Below are 20,360 nucleotides of genomic sequence, written 5' to 3' on the forward strand. Positions count from 1 at the left end.
TCTAGTAGTGAAGGAGACCTGCTTTTCCCTGCTCTTGACCTCCCACCCATCCCCAAACAACCACAAACATACCTTCTGTGCAAAGTTGGTATGCAGAATTTCATGCCTCAGCAAGTGAGGGTGAGTCCCAGGCCAGGGGCTAAAGAGCAAAAGAGTGCCTGTGCTCAGACTTTCCCTGCTAGGGATAGTTTATCTGGAACAAGGCCTACTCTCTTGTATCCAGCAAGGATCTAGAAATCCTGCATGAATCTGCAAGGCACATTGGCAGCATAAATTTGCATAAACTGCCCCACCTATTGCCTTCCTACTTCCTGTGCTGTAGTTGTTTGTGTAGAGAGAGAGGTCGCAGGCAAGGAAATGTTGTGAGTCGGATACAGGACCCTAAATAGCTGGTGAGAGGTATGTGGTGTTCTAAAAGCATGAAAACTGTATACCTGTGAAATAAAGTGCTTTCGTATGTGTTCTTCTGTGTTTATTGTCCTGTGCATAAAGTTGCACCTTGTGTTTGAAGGTTTAAATTATTTCAGGCTTGCATGGAGGTAGACGTTTCTGAGTAACTTTTATTCATTTATTAAAAGCCTATACTGTCAGGATGGCCGAGAGGTCTAAGGCGCTGTGTTTAGGCCACAGTCTCCTTTGGAGGCGTGGGTTCGAATCCCACTTCTGACATTCCTTTTGGAGATTTAATCTCCTTTATCAGGTTAACATCTGATGGAAGTTGCATCTGTTGGTCTTCACTTGGCACGTTATTCCGTTCTCCTCTTGTCAAGAGAGATGGGGTTTCTCATATATTTAGGTTCTATAACGTCTTGCTGACAAAGCGCAATCCTTACCAAATGAGCATAGGACCCATGTAAGAGGTCATCTGGAAGAGTCATGCTCTTGTATGCCCTGGCCAGACGGGCCCAGCAAATTTGGAAGAATGCCATTCATTTGGTAGACAACTGGACTCCAGCACACTTACAGCAATTTCCTCAGGGCTTTGATCAGGGGCTGCTTAAATTTGCATACTCCACCCTATGTTGTGACTTTGAGATCCCTTGTTGAAATTGCTTTAGCCAGCCAAGAGGTGGCTATTGTCTCAATTTCAAAGCAGCTTTGAGCCGTTCAAGTGGCTGGTGAATAGCACTTTCTCTTTGTTCGCCTCAAAGTTCTAAAGAGTTCTCCATAGGTCCTGCTCTATACAGATTGTTCAAAGATCTGTTGGAAGTGCATATAATAGGATAAATAAATTGAGGGCATTCCTTTTCAGTACCTCACCTGCATGGCTGTCTGGCCTCTGGAAGATGCTGGGAAAGCAAGTCAGGATGGCCGAGTGGTCTAAGGCGCTGCGTTCAGGTCGCAGTCTCCTCTGGAGGCGTGGGTTCAAATCCCACTTCTGACAGTCCTCTGTTTACTCTAATTTTTTTCTTGAGAAATATGATCATTTCCCTCGCAGTGGCTTATAGGATTGTCTTCTTGGAAGAGTGCAGTGAGTTTTTTTCTTGCTCTAGCCACTATTGGCCTCAGCTCTGTGCATTTTTTGGTTCCTAATATCTTGCTCACCCTTTAGATGAAAAAGCAGCATGGGGTCAGGATGGCCGAGTGGTCTAAGGCGCTGCGTTAAGGCCGCAGTCTCTCCTGGAGGCGTGGGTTCGAATCCCACTTCTGACAAAACTTGAATTCCATTTTCTCTCTCAGTTCCTTTAGAATCTCAGCAAAAAATTGGCAATGTAAATAATATCTGAATAAGTACCAAACTTCAGTTTCAACTGCAAATGCATTTGCCCTATTCTATCTTTAACGTTAATGTAATATTCTTCTTGCACTCGTGGTGTTTTATATTTGTTTTGTGGGGTACTTTAAAAATCTTTTTTATGAAAGAAATGGGTTACATTAAGTCTTGTGATGTTTTAGGTTTCCAATAAGGAGGTTTTAAATTTTATGTCACGTCATTTTCAGATGCTTCATTCAAGAGATGTTTCCACTATAGAAAGCAGAGCAAGGGCAAAAATACAAGTGATAGAGCGAGTGAGTGAGAAGGAGTGTTGTGGAAGGACAGAATGAAACAAAGACAGAGTGAGTGAACGGCAGGGAGGCATAGAAGAGTAGTCTAGTAGTGAAGGAGACCTGCTTTTCCCTGCTCTTGACCTCCCACCCATCCCCAAACAACCACAAACATACCTTCTGTGCAAAGTTGGTATGCAGAATTTCACGCCTCAGCAAGTGAGGGTGAGTCCCAGGCCAGGGGCTAAAGAGCAAAAGAGTGCCTGTGCTCAGACTTTCCCTGCTAGGGATAGTTTATCTGGAACAAGGCCTACTCTCTTGTATCCAGCAAGGATCTAGAAATCCTGCATGAATCTGCAAGGCACATTGGCAGCATAAATTTGCATAAACTGCCCCACCTATTGCCTTCCTACTTCCTGTGCTGTAGTTGATTGTGTAGAGAGAGAGGTCGCAGGCAAGGAAATGTTGTGAGTCGGATACAGGACCCTAAATAGCTGGTGAGAGGTATGTGGTGTTCTAAAAGCATGAAAACTGTATACCTGTGAAATAAAGTGCTTTCGTATGTGTTCTTCTGTGTTTATTGTCCTGTGCATAAAGTTGCACCTTGTGTTTGAAGGTTTAAATTATTTCAGGCTTGCATGGAGGTAGACGTTTCTGAGTAACTTTTATTCATTTCTTAAAAGCCTATACTGTCAGGATGGCCGAGAGGTCTAAGGCGCTGTGTTTAGGCCACAGGCTCCTTTGGAGGCGTGGGTTCGAATCCCACTTCTGACATGTCTTTTGGAGATTTAATCTCCTTTATCAGGTTAACATCTGATGGAAGTTGCATCTGTTGGTCTTCACTTCGCACGTTATTCCGTTCTCCTCTTGTCAAGAGAGATGGGGTTTCTCATATATTTAGGTTCTATAACGTCTTGCTGACAAAGCGCAATCCTTACCAAATGAGCATAGGACCCATGTAAGAGGTCATCTGGAAGAGTCATGCTCTTGTATGCACTGGCCAGACGGGCCCTGCAAATTTGGAAGAATGCCATGCATCTGGTAGACAACTGGACTCCAGCACACTTACAGCAATTTCCTTAGGGCTTTGATCAGGGGCTGCTTAAATTTGCATACTCCACCCTATGTTGTGACTTTGAGATCCCTTGTTGAAATTGCTTTAGCCAGCCAAGAGGTGGCTATTGTCTCAATTTCAAAGCAGCTTTGAGCCGTTCAAGTGGCTGGTGAATAGCACTTTCTCTTTGTTCGCCTCAAAGTTCTAAAGAGTTCTCCATAGGTCCTGCTCTGTACAGATTGTTCAAAGATCTGTTGGAAGTGCATATAATAGGATAAATAAATTGAGGGCATTCCTTTTCAGTACCTCACCTGCATGGCTGTCTGGCCTCTGGAAGATGCTGGGAAAGAAAGTCAGGATGGCCGAGTGGTCTAAGGCGCTGCGTTCAGGTCGCAGTCTCCTCTGGAGGCGTGGGTTCAAATCCCACTTCTGACAGTCCTGTGTTTACTCTAATTATTTTCTTGAGAAATATGATCATTTCCCTCGCAGTGGCTTATAGGATTGTCTTCTTGGAAGAGTGCAGTGAGTTTTTTTCTTGCTCTAGCCACTATTGGCCTCAGCTCTGTGCATTTTTTGGTTCCTAATATCTTTCTCACCCTTTAGATGAAAAAGCAGCATGGGGTCAGGATGGCCGAGTGGTCTAAGGCGCTGCGTTAAGGCCGCAGTCTCTCCTGGAGGCGTGGGTTCAAATCTCACTTCTGACAAAACTTGAATTCCATTTTCTCTCTCAGTTCCTTTAGAATCTCAGCTAAAAATTGGCAATGTAAATAATATCTGAATAAGTACCAAACTTCAGTTTCAACTGCAAATGCATTTGCCCTATTCTATCTTTAACGTTAATGTAATATTCTTCTAGCACTCGTGGTGTTTTATATTTGTTTTGTGGGGTACTTTAAAAATCTTTTTTATGAAAGAAATGGGTTACATTAAGTCTTGTGATGTTTTAGGTTTCCAATAAGGAGGTTTTAAATTTTATGTCACGTCATTTTCAGATGCTTCATTCAAGAGATGTTTCCGCTATAGAATGCAGAGCAAGGGCAAAAATACAAGTGATAGAGCGAGTGAGTGAGAAGGAGTGTTGTGGAAGGAGAGAATGAAACAAAGACAGAGTGAGTGAATGGCAGGGAGGCATAGAAGAGGAGTCTAGTAGTGAAGGAGACCTGCTTTTCCCTGCTCTTGACCTCCCACCCATCCCCAAACAACCACAAACATACCTTCTGTGCAAAGTTGGTATGCAGAATTTCACGCCTCAGCAAGTGAGGGTGAGTCCCAGGCCAGGGGCTAAAGAGCAAAAGAGTGCCTGTGCTCAGACTTTCCCTGCTAGGGATAGTTTATCTGGAACAAGGCCTACTCTCTTGTATCCAGCAAGGATCTAGAAATCCTGCATGAATCTGCAAGGCACATTGGCAGCATAAATTTGCATAAACTGCCCCACCTATTGCCTTCCTACTTCCTGTGCTGTAGTTGTTTGTGTAGAGAGAGAGGTCGCAGGCAAGGAAATGTTGTGAGTCGGATACAGGACCCTAAATAGCTGGTGAGAGGTATGTGGTGTTCTAAAAGCATGAAAACTGTATACCTGTGAAATAAAGTGCTTTCGTATGTGTTCTTCTGTGTTTATTGTCCTGTGCATAAAGTTGCACCTTGTGTTTGAAGGTTTAAATTATTTCAGGCTTGCATTGAGGTAGACGTTTCTGAGTAACTTTTATTCATTTCTTAAAAGCATATACTGGCAGGATGGCCGAGAGGTCTAAGGCGCTGTGTTTAGGCCACAGTCTCCTTTGGAGGCGTGGGTTCGAATCCCACTTCTGACATGCCTTTTGGAGATTTAATCTCCTTTATCAGGTTAACATCTGATGGAAGTTGCATCTGTTGGTCTTCACTTGGCACGTTATTCCGTTCTCCTCTTGTCAAGAGAGATGGGGTTTCTCATATATTTAGGTTCTATAACGTCTTGCTGACAAAGCGCAATCCTTACCAAATGAGCATAGGACCCATGTAAGAGGTCATCTGGAAGAGTCATGCTCTTGTATGCCCTGGCCAGACGGGCCCAGCAAATTTGGAAGAATGCCATTCATCTGGTAGACAACTGGACTCCAGCACACTTACAGCAATTTCCTCAGGGCTTTGATCAGGGGCTGCTTAAATTTGCATACTCCACCCTATGTTGTGACTTTGAGATCCCTTGTTGAAATTGCTTTAGCCAGCCAAGAGGTGGCTATTGTCTCAATTTCAAAGCAGCTTTGAGCCGTTCAAGTGGCTGGTGAATAGCACTTTCTCTTTGTTCGCCTCAAAGTTCTAAAGAGTTCTCCATAGGTCCTGCTCTGTACAGATTGTTCAAAGATCTGTTGGAAGTGCATATAATAGGATAAATAAATTGAGGGCATTCCTTTTCAGTACCTCACCTGCATGGCTGTCTGGCCTCTGGAAGATGCTGTGAAAGCAAGTCAGGATGGCCGAGTGGTCTAAGGCGCTGCGTTCAAGTCGCAGTCTCCTCTGGAGGCGTGGGTTCAAATCCCACTTCTGACAGTCCTCTGTTTACTCTAATTTTTTTCTTGAGAAATATGATCATTTCCCTCGCAGTGGCTTATAGGATTGTCTTCTTGGAAGAGTGCAGTGAGTTTTTTTCTTGCTCTAGCCACTATTGGCCTAAGCTCTGTGGATTTTTTGGTTCCTAATATCTTTCTCACCCTTTAGATGAAAATGCAGCATGGGGTCAGGATGGCCGAGTGGTCTAAGGCGCTGCATTAAGGCCGCAGTCTCTCCTGGAGGCGTGGGTTCAAATCCCACTTCTGACAAAACTTGAATTCCATTTTCTCTCTCAGTTCCTTTAGAATCTCAGCTAAAAATTGGCAATGTAAATAATATCTGAATAAGTACCAAACTTCAGTTTCAACTGCAAATGCATTTGCCCTATTCTATCTTTAACGTTAATGTAATATTCTTCTAGCACTCGTGGTGTTTTATATTTCTTTTGTGGGGTACTTTAAAAATCTTTTTTATGAAAGAAATGGGTTACATTAAGTCTTGTGATGTTTTAGGTTTCCAATAAGGAGGTTTTAAATTTTATGTCACGTCATTTTCAGATGCTCCATTCAAGAGATGTTTCCACTATAGAATGCAGAGCAAGGGCAAAAATACAAGTGATAGAGCGAGTGAGTGAGAAGGAGTGTTGTGGAAGGAGAGAATGAAACAAAGACAGAGTGAGTGAACGGCAGGGAGGCATAGAAGAGTAGTCTAGTAGTGAAGGAGACCTGCTTTTCCCTGCTCTTGACCTCCCAGCCATCCCCAAACAACCACAAACAACCACAAACATACCTTCTGTGCAAAGTTGGTATGCAGAATTTCACGCCTCAGCAAGTGAGGGTGAGTCCCAGGCCAGGGGCTAAAGAGCAAAAGAGTGCCTGTGCTCAGACTTTCCCTGCTAGGGATAGTTTATCTGGAACAAGGCCTACTCTCTTGTATCCAGCAAGGATCTAGAAATCCTGCATGAATCTGCTAGGCACATTGGCAGCATAAATTTGCATAAACTGCCCCACCTATTGCCTTCCTACTTCCTGTGCTGTAGTTGTTTGTGTAGAGAGAGAGGTCGCAGGCAAGGAAATGTTGTGAGTCGGATACAGGACCCTAAATAGCTGGTGAGAGGTATGTGGTGTTCTAAAAGCATGAAAACTGTATACCTGTGAAATAAAGTGCTTTCGTATGTGTTCTTCTGTGTTTATTGTCCTGTGCATAAAGTTGCACCTTGTGTTTGAAGGTTTAAATTATTTCAGGCTTGCATGGAGGTAGACGTTTCTGAGTAACTTTTATTCATTTCTTAAAAGCCTATACTGTCAGGATGGCCGAGAGGTCTAAGGCGCTGTGTTTAGGCCACAGTCTCCTTTGGAGGCGTGGGTTCGAATCCCACTTCTGACATGCCTTTTGGAGATTTAATCTCCTTTATCAGGTTAACATCTGATGGAAGTTGCATCTGTTGGTCTTCACTTGGCACGTTATTCCGTTCTCCTCTTGTCAAGAGAGATGGGGTTTCTCATATATTTAGGTTCTATAACGTCTTGCTGACAAAGCGCAATCCTTACCAAATGAGCATAGGACCCATGTAAGAGGTCATCTGGAAGAGTCATGCTCTTGTATGCCCTGGCCAGACGGGCCCTGCAAATTTGGAAGAATGCCATTCATCTGGTAGACAACTGGACTCCAGCACACTTACAGCAATCTCCTCAGGGCTTTGATCAGGGGCTGCTTAAATTTGCATACTCCACCCTATGTTGTGACTTTAAGATCCCTTGTTGAAATTGCTTTAGCCAGCCAAGAGGTGGCTATTGTCTCAATTTCAAAGCAGCTTTGAGCCGTTCAAGTGGCTGGTGAATAGCACTTTCTCTTTGTTTGCCTCAAAGTTCTAAAGAGTTCTCCATAGGTCCTGCTCTGTACAGATTGTTCAAAGATCTGTTGGAAGTGCATATAATAGGATAAATAAATTGAGGGCATTCCTTTTCAGTACCTCACCTGCATGGCTGTCTGGCCTCTGGAAGATGCTGGGAAAGCAAGTCAGGATGGCCAAGTGGTCTAAGGCGCTGCGTTCAGATCGCAGTCTCCTCTGGAGGCGTGGGTTCAAATCCCACTTCTGACAGTCCTGTCTTTACTCTAATTTTTTTCTTGAGAAATATGATCATTTCCCTCGCAGTGGCTTATAGGATTGTCTTCTTGGAAGAGTGCAGTGAGTTTTTTTCTTGCTCTAGCCACTATTGGCCTAAGCCCTGTGCATTTTTTGGTTCCTAATATCTTTCTCACCCTTTAGATGAAAAAGCACCATGGGGTCAGGATGGCCGAGTGGTCTAAGGCGCTGCGTTAAGGCCGCAGTCTCTCCTGGAGGCGTGGGTTCGAATCCCACTTCTGACAAAACTTGAATTCCATTTTCTCTCTCAGTTCCTTTAGAATCTCAGCTAAAAATTGGCAATGTAAGAATATCTGAATAAGTACCAAACTTCAGTTTCAACTGCTTAGGCATTTGCCCTATTCTATCTTTAACGTTAATGTAATATTCTTCTAGCACTCGTGGTGTTTTATATTTCTTTTGTGGGGTACTTTAAAAATCTTTTTTATGAAAGAAATGGGTTACATTAAGTCTTGTGATGTTTTAGGTTTCCAATAAGGAGGTTTTAAATTTTATGTCACGTCATTTTCAGATGCTTCATTCAAGAGATGTTTCCACTATAGAATGCAGAGCAAGGGCAAAAATACAAGTGATAGAGCGAGTGAGTGAGAAGGAGTGTTGTGGAAGGAGAGAATGAAACAAAGACAGAGTGAGTGAACGGCAGGGAGGCATAGAAGAGTAGTCTAGTAGTGAAGGAGACCTGCTTTTCCCTGCTCTTGACCTCCCACCCATCCCCAAACAACCACAAACATACCTTCTGTGCAAAGTTGGTATGCAGAATTTCACGCCTCAGCAAGTGAGGGTGAGTCCCAGGCCAGGGGCTAAAGAGCAAAAGAGTGCCTGTGCTCAGACTTTCCCTGCTAGGGATAGTTTATCTGGAACAAGGCCTACTCTCTTGTATCCAGCAAGGATCTAGAAATCCTGCATGAATCTGCAAGGCACATTGGCAGCATAAATTTGCATAAACTGCCCCACCTATTGCCTTCCTACTTCCTGTGCTGTAGTTGTTTGTGTAGAGAGAGAGGTCGCAGGCAAGGAAATGTTGTGAGTCGGATACAGGACCCTAAATAGCTGGTGAGAGGTATGTGGTGTTCTAAAAGCATGAAAACTGTATACCTGTGAAATAAAGTGCTTTCGTATGTGTTCTTCTGTGTTTATTGTCCTGTGCATAAAGTTGCACCTTGTGTTTGAAGGTTTAAATTATTTCAGGCTTGCATTGAGGAAGACGTTTCTGAGTAACTTTTATTCATTTCTTAAAAGCATATACTGGCAGGATGGCCGAGAGGTCTAAGGCGCTGTGTTTAGGCCACAGTCTCCTTTGGAGGCGTGGGTTCGAATCCCACTTCTGACATGCCTTTTGGAGATTTAATCTCCTTTATCAGGTTAACATCTGATGGAAGTTGCATCTGTTGGTCTTCACTTGGCACGTTATTCCGTTCTCCTCTTGTCAAGAGAGATGGGGTTTCTCATATATTTAGGTTCTATAACGTCTTGCTGACAAAGCGCAATCCTTACCAAATGAGCATAGGACCCATGTAAGAGGTCATCTGGAAGAGTCATGCTCTTGTATGCCCTGGCCAGACGGGCCCAGCAAATTTGGAAGAATGCCATTCATCTGGTAGACAACTGGACTCCAGCACACTTACAGCAATTTCCTCAGGGCTTTGATCAGGGGCTGCTTAAATTTGCATACTCCACCCTATGTTGTGACTTTGAGATCCCTTGTTGAAATTGCTTTAGCCAGCCAAGAGGTGGCTATTGTCTCAATTTCAAAGCAGCTTTGAGCCGTTCAAGTGGCTGGTGAATAGCACTTTCTCTTTGTTCGCCTCAAAGTTCTAAAGAGTTCTCCATAGGTCCTGCTCTGTACAGATTGTTCAAAGATCTGTTGGAAGTGCATATAATAGGATAAATAAATTGAGGGCATTCCTTTTCAGTACCTCACCTGCATGGCTGTCTGGCCTCTGGAAGATGCTGTGAAAGCAAGTCAGGATGGCCGAGTGGTCTAAGGCGCTGCGTTCAAGTCGCAGTCTCCTCTGGAGGCGTGGGTTCAAATCCCACTTCTGACAGTCCTCTGTTTACTCTAATTTTTTTCTTGAGAAATATGATCATTTCCCTCGCAGTGGCTTATAGGATTGTCTTCTTGGAAGAGTGCAGTGAGTTTTTTTCTTGCTCTAGCCACTATTGGCCTAAGCTCTGTGCATTTTTTGGTTCCTAATATCTTTCTCACCCTTTAGATGAAAATGCAGCATGGGGTCAGGATGGCCGAGTGGTCTAAGGCGCTGCATTAAGGCCGCAGTCTCTCCTGGAGGCGTGGGTTCAAATCCCACTTCTGACAAAACTTGAATTCCATTTTCTCTCTCAGTTCCTTTAGAATCTCAGCTAAAAATTGGCAATGTAAATAATATCTGAATAAGTACCAAACTTCAGTTTCAACTGCAAATGCATTTGCCCTATTCTATCTTTAACGTTAATGTAATATTCTTCTAGCACTCGTGGTGTTTTATATTTCTTTTGTGGGGTACTTTAAAAATCTTTTTTATGAAAGAAATGGGTTACATTAAGTCTTGTGATGTTTTAGGTTTCCAATAAGGAGGTTTTAAATTTTATGTCACGTCATTTTCAGATGCTCCATTCAAGAGATGTTTCCACTATAGAATGCAGAGCAAGGGCAAAAATACAAGTGATAGAGCGAGTGAGTGAGAAGGAGTGTTGTGGAAGGAGAGAATGAAACAAAGACAGAGTGAGTGAACGGCAGGGAGGCATAGAAGAGTAGTCTAGTAGTGAAGGAGACCTGCTTTTCCCTGCTCTTGACCTCCCAGCCATCCCCAAACAACCACAAACATACCTGTGTGCAAAGTTGGTATGCAGAATTTCACGCCTCAGCAAGTGAGGGTGAGTCCCAGGCCAGGGGCTAAAGAGCAAAAGAGTGCCTGTGCTCAGACTTTCCCTGCTAGGGATAGTTTATCTGGAACAAGGCCTACTCTCTTGTATCCAGCAAGGATCTAGAAATCCTGCATGAATCTGCTAGGCACATTGGCAGCATAAATTTGCATAAACTGCCCCACCTATTGCCTTCCTACTTCCTGTGCTGTAGTTGTTTGTGTAGAGAGAGAGGTCGCAGGCAAGGAAATGTTGTGAGTCGGATACAGGACCCTAAATAGCTGGTGAGAGGTATGTGGTGTTCTAAAAGCATGAAAACTGTATACCTGTGAAATAAAGTGCTTTCGTATGTGTTCTTCTGTGTTTATTGTCCTGTGCATAAAGTTGCACCTTGTGTTTGAAGGTTTAAATTATTTCAGGCTTGCATGGAGGTAGACGTTTCTGAGTAACTTTTATTCATTTCTTAAAAGCCTATACTGTCAGGATGGCCGAGAGGTCTAAGGCGCTGTGTTTAGGCCACAGTCTCCTTTGGAGGCGTGGGTTCGAATCCCACTTCTGACATGCCTTTTGGAGATTTAATCTCCTTTATCAGGTTAACATCTGATGGAAGTTGCATCTGTTGGTCTTCACTTGGCACGTTATTCCGTTCTCCTCTTGTCAAGAGAGATGGGGTTTCTCATATATTTAGGTTCTATAACGTCTTGCTGACAAAGCGCAATCCTTACCAAATGAGCATAGGACCCATGTAAGAGGTCATCTGGAAGAGTCATGCTCTTGTATGCCCTGGCCAGACGGGCCCTGCAAATTTGGAAGAATGCCATTCATCTGGTAGACAACTGGACTCCAGCACACTTACAGCAATCTCCTCAGGGCTTTGATCAGGGGCTGCTTAAATTTGCATACTCCACCCTATGTTGTGACTTTAAGATCCCTTGTTGAAATTGCTTTAGCCAGCCAAGAGGTGGCTATTGTCTCAATTTCAAAGCAGCTTTGAGCCGTTCAAGTGGCTGGTGAATAGCACTTTCTCTTTGTTTGCCTCAAAGTTCTAAAGAGTTCTCCATAGGTCCTGCTCTGTACAGATTGTTCAAAGATCTGTTGGAAGTGCATATAATAGGATAAATAAATTGAGGGCATTCCTTTTCAGTACCTCACCTGCATGGCTGTCTGGCCTCTGGAAGATGCTGGGAAAGCAAGTCAGGATGGCCAAGTGGTCTAAGGCGCTGCGTTCAGATCGCAGTCTCCTCTGGAGGCGTGGGTTCAAATCCCACTTCTGACAGTCCTGTCTTTACTCTAATTTTTTTCTTGAGAAATATGATCATTTCCCTCGCAGTGGCTTATAGGATTGTCTTCTTGGAAGAGTGCAGTGAGTTTTTTTCTTGCTCTAGCCACTATTGGCCTAAGCCCTGTGCATTTTTTGGTTCCTAATATCTTTCTCACCCTTTAGATGAAAAAGCACCATGGGGTCAGGAGGCCGAGTGGTCTAAGGCGCTGCGTTAAGGCCGCAGTCTCTCCTGGAGGCGTGGGTTCGAATCCCACTTCTGACAAAACTTGAATTCCATTTTCTCTCTCAGTTCCTTTAGAATCTCAGCTAAAAATTGGCAATGTAAGAATATCTGAATAAGTACCAAACTTCAGTTTCAACTGCTTAGGCATTTGCCCTATTCTATCTTTAACGTTAATGTAATATTCTTCTAGCACTCGTGGTGTTTTATATTTCTTTTGTGGGGTACTTTAAAAATCTTTTTTATGAAAGAAATGGGTTACATTAAGTCTTGTGATGTTTTAGGTTTCCAATAAGGAGGTTTTAAATTTTATGTCACGTCATTTTCAGATGCTTCATTCAAGAGATGTTTCCACTATAGAATGCAGAGCAAGGGCAAAAATACAAGTGATAGAGCGAGTGAGTGAGAAGGAGTGTTGTGGAAGGAGAGAATGAAACAAAGACAGAGTGAGTGAACGGCAGGGAGGCATAGAAGAGTAGTCTAGTAGTGAAGGAGACCTGCTTTTCCCTGCTCTTGACCTCCCACCCATCCCCAAACAACCACAAACATACCTTCTGTGCAAAGTTGGTATGCAGAATTTCACGCCTCAGCAAGTGAGGGTGAGTCCCAGGCCAGGGGCTAAAGAGCAAAAGAGTGCCTGTGCTCAGACTTTCCCTGCTAGGGATAGTTTATCTGGAACAAGGCCTACTCTCTTGTATCCAGCAAGGATCTAGAAATCCTGCATGAATCTGCAAGGCACATTGGCAGCATAAATTTGCATAAACTGCCCCACCTATTGCCTTCCTACTTCCTGTGCTGTAGTTGTTTGTGTAGAGAGAGAGGTCGCAGGCAAGGAAATGTTGTGAGTCGGATACAGGACCCTAAATAGCTGGTGAGAGGTATGTGGTGTTCTAAAAGCATGAAAACTGTATACCTGTGAAATAAAGTGCTTTCGTATGTGTTCTTCTGTGTTTATTGTCCTGTGCATAAAGTTGCACCTTGTGTTTGAAGGTTTAAATTATTTCAGGCTTGCATTGAGGTAGACGTTTCTGAGTAACTTTTATTCATTTCTTAAAAGCATATACTGGCAGGATGGCCGAGAGGTCTAAGGCGCTGTGTTTAGGCCACAGTCTCCTTTGGAGGCGTGGGTTCGAATCCCACTTCTGACATGCCTTTTGGAGATTTAATCTCCTTTATCAGGTTAACATCTGATGGAAGTTGCATCTGTTGGTCTTCACTTGGCACGTTATTCCGTTCTCCTCTTGTCAAGAGAGATGGGGTTTCTCATATATTTAGGTTCTATAACGTCTTGCTGACAAAGCGCAATCCTTACCAAATGAGCATAGGACCCATGTAAGAGGTCATCTGGAAGAGTCATGCTCTTGTATGCCCTGGCCAGACGGGCCCAGCAAATTTGGAAGAATGCCATTCATCTGGTAGACAACTGGACTCCAGCACACTTACAGCAATTTCCTCAGGGCTTTGATCAGGGGCTGCTTAAATTTGCATACTCCACCCTATGTTGTGACTTTGAGATCCCTTGTTGAAATTGCTTTAGCCAGCCAAGAGGTGGCTATTGTCTCAATTTCAAAGCAGCTTTGAGCCGTTCAAGTGGCTGGTGAATAGCACTTTCTCTTTGTTCGCCTCAAAGTTCTAAAGAGTTCTCCATAGGTCCTGCTCTGTACAGATTGTTCAAAGATCTGTTGGAAGTGCATATAATAGGATAAATAAATTGAGGGCATTCCTTTTCAGTACCTCACCTGCATGGCTGTCTGGCCTCTGGAAGATGCTGTGAAAGCAAGTCAGGATGGCCGAGTGGTCTAAGGCGCTGCGTTCAAGTCGCAGTCTCCTCTGGAGGCGTGGGTTCAAATCCCACTTCTGACAGTCCTCTGTTTACTCTAATTTTTTTCTTGAGAAATATGATCATTTCCCTCGCAGTGGCTTATAGGATTGTCTTCTTGGAAGAGTGCAGTGAGTTTTTTTCTTGCTCTAGCCACTATTGGCCTAAGCTCTGTGCATTTTTTGGTTCCTAATATCTTTCTCACCCTTTAGATGAAAATGCAGCATGGGGTCAGGATGGCCGAGTGGTCTAAGGCGCTGCATTAAGGCCGCAGTCTCTCCTGGAGGCGTGGGTTCAAATCCCACTTCTGACAAAACTTGAATTCCATTTTCTCTCTCAGTTCCTTTAGAATCTCAGCTAAAAATTGGCAATGTAAATAATATCTGAATAAGTACCAAACTTCAGTTTCAACTGCAAATGCATTTGCCCTATTCTATCTTTAACGTTAATGTAATATTCTTCTAGCACTCGTGGTGTTTTATATTTCTTTTGTGGGGTACTTTAAAAATCTTTTTTATGAAAGAAATGGGTTACATTAAGTCTTGTGATGTTTTAGGTTTCCAATAAGGAGGTTTTAAATTTTATGTCACGTCATTTTCAGATGCTCCATTCAAGAGATGTTTCCACTATAGAATGCAGAGCAAGGGCAAAAATACAAGTGATAGAGCGAGTGAGTGAGAAGGAGTGTTGTGGAAGGAGAGAATGAAACAAAGACAGAGTGAGTGAACGGCAGGGAGGCATAGAAGAGTAGTCTAGTAGTGAAGGAGACCTGCTTTTCCCTGCTCTTGACCTCCCAGCCATCCCCAAACAACCACAAACATACCTTCTGTGCAAAGTTGGTATGCAGAATTTCACGCCTCAGCAAGTGAGGGTGAGTCCCAGGCCAGGGGCTAAAGAGCAAAAGAGTGCCTGTGCTCAGACTTTCCCTGCTAGGGATAGTTTATCTGGAACAAGGCCTACTCTCTTGTATCCAGCAAGGATCTAGAAATCCTGCATGAATCTGCTAGGCACATTGGCAGCATAAATTTGCATAAACTGCCCCACCTATTGCCTTCCTACTTCCTGTGCTGTAGTTGTTTGTGTAGAGAGAGAGGTCGCAGGCAAGGAAATGTTGTGAGTCGGATACAGGACCCTAAATAGCTGGTGAGAGGTATGTGGTGTTCTAAAAGCATGAAAACTGTATACCTGTGAAATAAAGTGCTTTCGTATGTGTTCTTCTGTGTTTATTGTCCTGTGCATAAAGTTGCACCTTGTGTTTGAAGGTTTAAATTATTTCAGGCTTGCATGGAGGTAGACGTTTCTGAGTAACTTTTATTCATTTCTTAAAAGCCTATACTGTCAGGATGGCCGAGAGGTCTAAGGCGCTGTGTTTAGGCCACAGTCTCCTTTGGAGGCGTGGGTTCGAATCCCACTTCTGACATGCCTTTTGGAGATTTAATCTCCTTTATCAGGTTAACATCTGATGGAAGTTGCATCTGTTGGTCTTCACTTGGCACGTTATTCCGTTCTCCTCTTGTCAAGAGAGATGGGGTTTCTCATATATTTAGGTTCTATAACGTCTTGCTGACAAAGCGCAATCCTTACCAAATGAGCATAGGACCCATGTAAGAGGTCATCTGGAAGAGTCATGCTCTTGTATGCCCTGGCCAGACGGGCCCTGCAAATTTGGAAGAATGCCATTCATCTGGTAGACAACTGGACTCCAGCACACTTACAGCAATCTCCTCAGGGCTTTGATCAGGGGCTGCTTAAATTTGCATACTCCACCCTATGTTGTGACTTTAAGATCCCTTGTTGAAATTGCTTTAGCCAGCCAAGAGGTGGCTATTGTCTCAATTTCAAAGCAGCTTTGAGCCGTTCAAGTGGCTGGTGAATAGCACTTTCTCTTTGTTTGCCTCAAAGTTCTAAAGAGTTCTCCATAGGTCCTGCTCTGTACAGATTGTTCAAAGATCTGTTGGAAGTGCATATAATAGGATAAATAAATTGAGGGCATTCCTTTTCAGTACCTCACCTGCATGGCTGTCTGGCCTCTGGAAGATGCTGGGAAAGCAAGTCAGGATGGCCAAGTGGTCTAAGGCGCTGCGTTCAGATCGCAGTCTCCTCTGGAGGCGTGGGTTCAAATCCCACTTCTGACAGTCCTGTCTTTACTCTAATTTTTTTCTTGAGAAATATGATCATTTCCCTCGCAGTGGCTTATAGGATTGTCTTCTTGGAAGAGTGCAGTGAGTTTTTTTCTTGCTCTAGCCACTATTGGCCTAAGCCCTGTGCATTTTTTGGTTCCTAATATCTTTCTCACCCTTTAGATGAAAAAGCACCATGGGGTCAGGATGGCCGAGTGGTCTAAGGCGCTGCGTTAAGGCCGCAGTCTCTCCTGGAGGCGTGGGTTCGAATCCCACTTCTGACAAAACTTGAATTCCATTTTCTCTCTCAGTTCCTTTAGAATCTCAGCTAAAAATTGGCAATGTAAGAATATCTGAATAAGTACCAAACTTCAGTTTCAACTGCTTAGGCATTTGCCCTATTCTATCTTTAACGTTAATGTAATATTCTTCTAGCACTCGTGGTGTTTTATATTTCTTTTGTGGGGTACTTTAAAAATCTTTTTTATGAAAGAAATGGGTTACATTAAGTCTTGTGATGTTTTAGGTTTCCAATAAGGAGGTTTTAAATTTTATGTCACGTCATTTTCAGATGCTTCATTCAAGAGATGTTTCCACTATAGAATGCAGAGCAAGGGCAAAAATACAAGTGATAGAGCGAGTGAGTGAGAAGGAGTGTTGTGGAAGGAGAGAATGAAACAAAGACAGAGTGAGTGAACGGCAGGGAGGCATAGAAGAGTAGTCTAGTAGTGAAGGAGACCTGCTTTTCCCTGCTCTTGACCTCCCACCCATCCCCAAACAACCACAAACATACCTTCTGTGCAAAGTTGGTATGCAGAATTTCACGCCTCAGCAAGTGAGGGTGAGTCCCAGGCCAGGGGCTAAAGAGCAAAAGAGTGCCTGTGCTCAGACTTTCCCTGCTAGGGATAGTTTATGTGGAACAAGGCCTACTCTCTTGTATCCAGCAAGGATCTAGAAATCCTGCATGAATCTGCAAGGCACATTGGCAGCATAAATTTGCATAAACTGCCCCACCTATTGCCTTCCTACTTCCTGTGCTGTAGTTGATTGTGTAGAGAGAGAGGTCGCAGGCAAGGAAATGTTGTGAGTCGGATACAGGACCCTAAATAGCTGGTGAGAGGTATGTGGTGTTCTAAAAGCATGAAAACTGTATACCTGTGAAATAAAGTGCTTTCGTATGTGTTCTTCTGTGTTTATTGTCCTGTGCATAAAGTTGCACCTTGTGTTTGAAGGTTTAAATTATTTCAGGCTTGCATGGAGGTAGACGTTTCTGAGTAACTTTTATTCATTTCTTAAAAGCCTATACTGTCAGGATGGCCGAGAGGTCTAAGGCGCTGTGTTTAGGCCACAGTCTCCTTTGGAGGCGTGGGTTCGAATCCCACTTCTGACATGCCTTTTGGAGATTTAATCTCCTTTATCAGGTTAACATCTGATGGAAGTTGCATCTGTTGGTCTTCACTTGGCACGTTATTCCGTTCTCCTCTTGTCAAGAGAGATGGGGTTTCTCATATATTTAGGTTCTATAACGTCTTGCTGACAAAGCGCAATCCTTACCAAATGAGCATAGGACCCATGTAAGAGGTCATCTGGAAGAGTCATGCTCTTGTATGCCCTGGCCAGACGGGCCCTGCAAATTTGGAAGAATGCCATGCATCTGGTAGACAACTGGACTCCAGCACAGTTACAGCAATTTCCTTAGGGCTTTGATCAGGGGCTGCTTAAATTTGCATACTCCACCCTATGTTGTGACTTTGAGATCCCTTGTTGAAATTGCTTTAGCCAGCCAAGAGGTGGCTATTGTCTCAATTTCAAAGGAGCTTTGAGCCGTTCAAGTGGCTGGTGAATAGCACTTTCTCTTTGTTCGCCTCAAAGTTCTAAAGAGTTCTCCATAGGTCCTGCTCTGTACAGATTGTTCAAAGATCTGTTGGAAGTGCATATAATAGGATAAATAAATTGAGGGCATTCCTTTTCAGTACCTCACCTGCATGGCTGTCTGGCCTCTGGAAGATGCTGGGAAAGCAAGTCAGGATGGCCGAGTGGTCTAAGGCGCTGTGTTCAGGTCGCAGTCTCCTCTGGAGGCGTGGGTTCAAATCCCACTCCTAACAGTCCTGTGTTTACTCTAATTTTTTTCTTGAGAAATATGATCATTTCCCTCGCAGTGGCTTATAGGATTGTCTTCTTGGAAGAGTGCAGTGAGTTTTTTTCTTGCTCTAGCCACTATTGGCCTAAGCTCTGTGCATTTTTTGGTTCCTAATATCTTTCTCACCCTTTAGATGAAAAAGCAGCATGGAGTCAGGATGGCCGAGTGGTCTAAGGCGCTGCGTTAAGGCCGCAGTCTCTCCTGGAGGCGTGGGTTCAAATCCCACTTCTGACAAAACTTGAATTCCATTTTCTCTCTCAGTTCCTTTAGAATCTCAGCTAAAAATTGGCAATGTAAATAATATCTGAATAAGTACCAAACTTCAGTTTCAACTGCAAATGCATTTGCCCTATTCTATCTTTAACGTTAATGTAATATTCTTCTAGCACTCGTGGTGTTTTATATTTGTTTTGTGGGGTACTTTAAAAATCTTTTTTATGAAAGAAATGGGTTACATTAAGTCTTGTGATGTTTTAGGTTTACAATAAGGAGGTTTTAAATTTTATGTCACGTCATTTTCAGATGCTTCATTCAAGAGATGTTTCCACTATAGAATGCAGAGCAAGGGCAAAAATACAAGTGATAGAGCGAGTGAGTGAGAAGGAGTGTTGTGGAAGGAGAGAATGAAACAAAGACAGAGTGAGTGAATGGCAGGGAGGCATAGAAGAGGAGTCTAGTAGTGCAGGAGACCTGCTTTTCCCTGCTCTTGACCTCCCACCCATCCCCAAACAACCACAAACATACCTTCTGTGCAAAGTTGGTATGCAGATTTTCACGCCTCAGCAAGTGAGGGTGAGTCCCAGGCCAGGGGCTAAAGAGCAAAAGAGTGCCTGTGCTCAGACTTTCCCTGCTAGGGATAGTTTATCTGGAACAAGGCCTACTCTCTTGTATCCAGCAAGGATCTAGAAATCCTGCATGAATCTGCAAGGCACATTGGCAGCATAAATTTGCATAAACTGCCCCACCTATTGCCTTCCTACTTCCTGTGCTGTAGTTGTTTGTGTAGAGAGAGAGGTCGCAGGCAAGGAAATGTTGTGAGTCGGATACAGGACCCTAAATAGCTGGTGAGAGGTATGTGGTGTTCTAAAAGCATGAAAACTGTATACCTGTGAAATAAAGTGCTTTCGTATGTGTTCTTCTGTGTTTATTGTCCTGTGCATAAAGTTGCACCTTGTGTTTGAAGGTTTAAATTATTTCAGGCTTGCATGGAGGTAGACGTTTCTGAGTAACTTTTATTCATTTCTTAAAAGCCTATACTGTCAGGATGGCCGAGAGGTCTAAGGCGCTGTGTTTAGACCACAGTCTCCTTTGGAGGCGTGAGTTCGAATCCCACTTCTGACATGCCTTTTGGAGATTTAATCTCCTTTATCAGGTTAACATCTGATGGAAGTTGCATCTGTTGGTCTTCACTTCGCACGTTATTCCGTTCTCCTCTTGTCAAGAGAGATGGGGTTTCTCATATATTTAGGTTCTATAACGTCTTGCTGACAAAGCGCAATCCTTACCAAATGAGCATAGGACCCATGTAAGAGGTCATCTGGAAGAGTCATGCTCTTGTATGCACTGGCCAGACGGGCCCTGCAAATTTGGAAGAATGCCATGCATCTGGTAGACAACTGGACTCCAGCACACTTACAGCAATTTCCTTAGGGCTTTGATCAGGGGCTGCTTAAATTTGCATACTCCACCCTATTTTGTGACTTTGAGATCCCTTGTTGAAATTGCTTTAGCCAGCCAAGAGGTGGCTATTGTCTCAATTTCAAAGCAGCTTTGAGCCGTTCAAGTGGCTGGTGAATAGCACTTTCTCTTTGTTCGCCTCAAAGTTCTAAAGAGTTCTCCATAGGTCCTGCTCTGTACAGATTGTTCAAAGATCTGTTGGAAGTGCATATAATAGGATAAATAAATTGAGGGCATTCCTTTTCAGTACCTCACCTGCATGGCTGTCTGGCCTCTGGAAGATGCTGGGAAAGAAAGTCTGGATGGCCGAGTGGTCTAAGGCGCTGCGTTCAGGTCGCAGTCTCCTCTGGAGGCGTGGGTTCAAATCCCGCTTCTGACAGTCCTGTGTTTACTCTAATTATTTTCTTGAGAAATATGATCATTTCCCTCGCAGTGGCTTATAGGATTGTCTTCTTGGAAGAGTGCAGTGAGTTTTTTTCTTGCTCTAGCCACTATTGGCCTCAGCTCTGTGCATTTTTTGGTTCCTAATAT

General features: G+C 43.6%; 25 non-coding genes across 25 annotated transcripts; all 25 read left to right on the forward strand.

The window, feature by feature from the left end:
* Positions 1 to 586: 586 nt before the first annotated feature.
* On the forward strand, positions 587 to 669 carry TRNAL-UAG (transfer RNA leucine (anticodon UAG)). Its single transcript has one exon. It is a non-coding gene; the product is annotated as a tRNA-Leu (tRNA).
* A 632-nt stretch (positions 670 to 1,301) lies between these two features.
* On the forward strand, positions 1,302 to 1,384 carry TRNAL-CAG (transfer RNA leucine (anticodon CAG)). Its single transcript has one exon. It is a non-coding gene; the product is annotated as a tRNA-Leu (tRNA).
* Positions 1,385 to 1,570: 186 nt separating this feature from the next.
* Positions 1,571 to 1,653, forward strand: TRNAL-AAG (transfer RNA leucine (anticodon AAG)). Its single transcript has one exon. It is a non-coding gene; the product is annotated as a tRNA-Leu (tRNA).
* A 1,024-nt stretch (positions 1,654 to 2,677) lies between these two features.
* Positions 2,678 to 2,760, forward strand: TRNAL-UAG (transfer RNA leucine (anticodon UAG)). The gene has a single exon. It is a non-coding gene; the product is annotated as a tRNA-Leu (tRNA).
* A 632-nt stretch (positions 2,761 to 3,392) lies between these two features.
* Positions 3,393 to 3,475, forward strand: TRNAL-CAG (transfer RNA leucine (anticodon CAG)). The gene has a single exon. It is a non-coding gene; the product is annotated as a tRNA-Leu (tRNA).
* A 1,293-nt stretch (positions 3,476 to 4,768) lies between these two features.
* TRNAL-UAG (transfer RNA leucine (anticodon UAG)) lies at positions 4,769 to 4,851 on the forward strand. Its single transcript has one exon. It is a non-coding gene; the product is annotated as a tRNA-Leu (tRNA).
* A 632-nt stretch (positions 4,852 to 5,483) lies between these two features.
* TRNAL-CAA (transfer RNA leucine (anticodon CAA)) lies at positions 5,484 to 5,566 on the forward strand. The gene has a single exon. It is a non-coding gene; the product is annotated as a tRNA-Leu (tRNA).
* A 186-nt stretch (positions 5,567 to 5,752) lies between these two features.
* Positions 5,753 to 5,835, forward strand: TRNAL-AAG (transfer RNA leucine (anticodon AAG)). The gene has a single exon. It is a non-coding gene; the product is annotated as a tRNA-Leu (tRNA).
* Positions 5,836 to 6,869: 1,034 nt separating this feature from the next.
* On the forward strand, positions 6,870 to 6,952 carry TRNAL-UAG (transfer RNA leucine (anticodon UAG)). Its single transcript has one exon. It is a non-coding gene; the product is annotated as a tRNA-Leu (tRNA).
* A 632-nt stretch (positions 6,953 to 7,584) lies between these two features.
* On the forward strand, positions 7,585 to 7,667 carry TRNAL-CAG (transfer RNA leucine (anticodon CAG)). Its single transcript has one exon. It is a non-coding gene; the product is annotated as a tRNA-Leu (tRNA).
* Positions 7,668 to 7,853: 186 nt separating this feature from the next.
* On the forward strand, positions 7,854 to 7,936 carry TRNAL-AAG (transfer RNA leucine (anticodon AAG)). Its single transcript has one exon. It is a non-coding gene; the product is annotated as a tRNA-Leu (tRNA).
* A 1,023-nt stretch (positions 7,937 to 8,959) lies between these two features.
* TRNAL-UAG (transfer RNA leucine (anticodon UAG)) lies at positions 8,960 to 9,042 on the forward strand. Its single transcript has one exon. It is a non-coding gene; the product is annotated as a tRNA-Leu (tRNA).
* Positions 9,043 to 9,674: 632 nt separating this feature from the next.
* Positions 9,675 to 9,757, forward strand: TRNAL-CAA (transfer RNA leucine (anticodon CAA)). The gene has a single exon. It is a non-coding gene; the product is annotated as a tRNA-Leu (tRNA).
* Positions 9,758 to 9,943: 186 nt separating this feature from the next.
* On the forward strand, positions 9,944 to 10,026 carry TRNAL-AAG (transfer RNA leucine (anticodon AAG)). The gene has a single exon. It is a non-coding gene; the product is annotated as a tRNA-Leu (tRNA).
* Positions 10,027 to 11,049: 1,023 nt separating this feature from the next.
* On the forward strand, positions 11,050 to 11,132 carry TRNAL-UAG (transfer RNA leucine (anticodon UAG)). Its single transcript has one exon. It is a non-coding gene; the product is annotated as a tRNA-Leu (tRNA).
* A 632-nt stretch (positions 11,133 to 11,764) lies between these two features.
* Positions 11,765 to 11,847, forward strand: TRNAL-CAG (transfer RNA leucine (anticodon CAG)). The gene has a single exon. It is a non-coding gene; the product is annotated as a tRNA-Leu (tRNA).
* A 1,291-nt stretch (positions 11,848 to 13,138) lies between these two features.
* Positions 13,139 to 13,221, forward strand: TRNAL-UAG (transfer RNA leucine (anticodon UAG)). Its single transcript has one exon. It is a non-coding gene; the product is annotated as a tRNA-Leu (tRNA).
* A 632-nt stretch (positions 13,222 to 13,853) lies between these two features.
* TRNAL-CAA (transfer RNA leucine (anticodon CAA)) lies at positions 13,854 to 13,936 on the forward strand. The gene has a single exon. It is a non-coding gene; the product is annotated as a tRNA-Leu (tRNA).
* A 186-nt stretch (positions 13,937 to 14,122) lies between these two features.
* TRNAL-AAG (transfer RNA leucine (anticodon AAG)) lies at positions 14,123 to 14,205 on the forward strand. Its single transcript has one exon. It is a non-coding gene; the product is annotated as a tRNA-Leu (tRNA).
* A 1,024-nt stretch (positions 14,206 to 15,229) lies between these two features.
* Positions 15,230 to 15,312, forward strand: TRNAL-UAG (transfer RNA leucine (anticodon UAG)). The gene has a single exon. It is a non-coding gene; the product is annotated as a tRNA-Leu (tRNA).
* A 632-nt stretch (positions 15,313 to 15,944) lies between these two features.
* On the forward strand, positions 15,945 to 16,027 carry TRNAL-CAG (transfer RNA leucine (anticodon CAG)). The gene has a single exon. It is a non-coding gene; the product is annotated as a tRNA-Leu (tRNA).
* Positions 16,028 to 16,213: 186 nt separating this feature from the next.
* TRNAL-AAG (transfer RNA leucine (anticodon AAG)) lies at positions 16,214 to 16,296 on the forward strand. The gene has a single exon. It is a non-coding gene; the product is annotated as a tRNA-Leu (tRNA).
* Positions 16,297 to 17,319: 1,023 nt separating this feature from the next.
* Positions 17,320 to 17,402, forward strand: TRNAL-UAG (transfer RNA leucine (anticodon UAG)). The gene has a single exon. It is a non-coding gene; the product is annotated as a tRNA-Leu (tRNA).
* Positions 17,403 to 18,303: 901 nt separating this feature from the next.
* Positions 18,304 to 18,386, forward strand: TRNAL-AAG (transfer RNA leucine (anticodon AAG)). Its single transcript has one exon. It is a non-coding gene; the product is annotated as a tRNA-Leu (tRNA).
* A 1,024-nt stretch (positions 18,387 to 19,410) lies between these two features.
* TRNAL-UAG (transfer RNA leucine (anticodon UAG)) lies at positions 19,411 to 19,493 on the forward strand. Its single transcript has one exon. It is a non-coding gene; the product is annotated as a tRNA-Leu (tRNA).
* Positions 19,494 to 20,360: the final 867 nt, after the last annotated feature.

Source organism: Triturus cristatus, unplaced genomic scaffold (genome assembly GCF_964204655.1).
Source record: "Triturus cristatus unplaced genomic scaffold, aTriCri1.1 SCAFFOLD_262, whole genome shotgun sequence".
NCBI classification, from domain to species: Eukaryota; Metazoa; Chordata; class Amphibia; order Caudata; family Salamandridae; genus Triturus; species Triturus cristatus.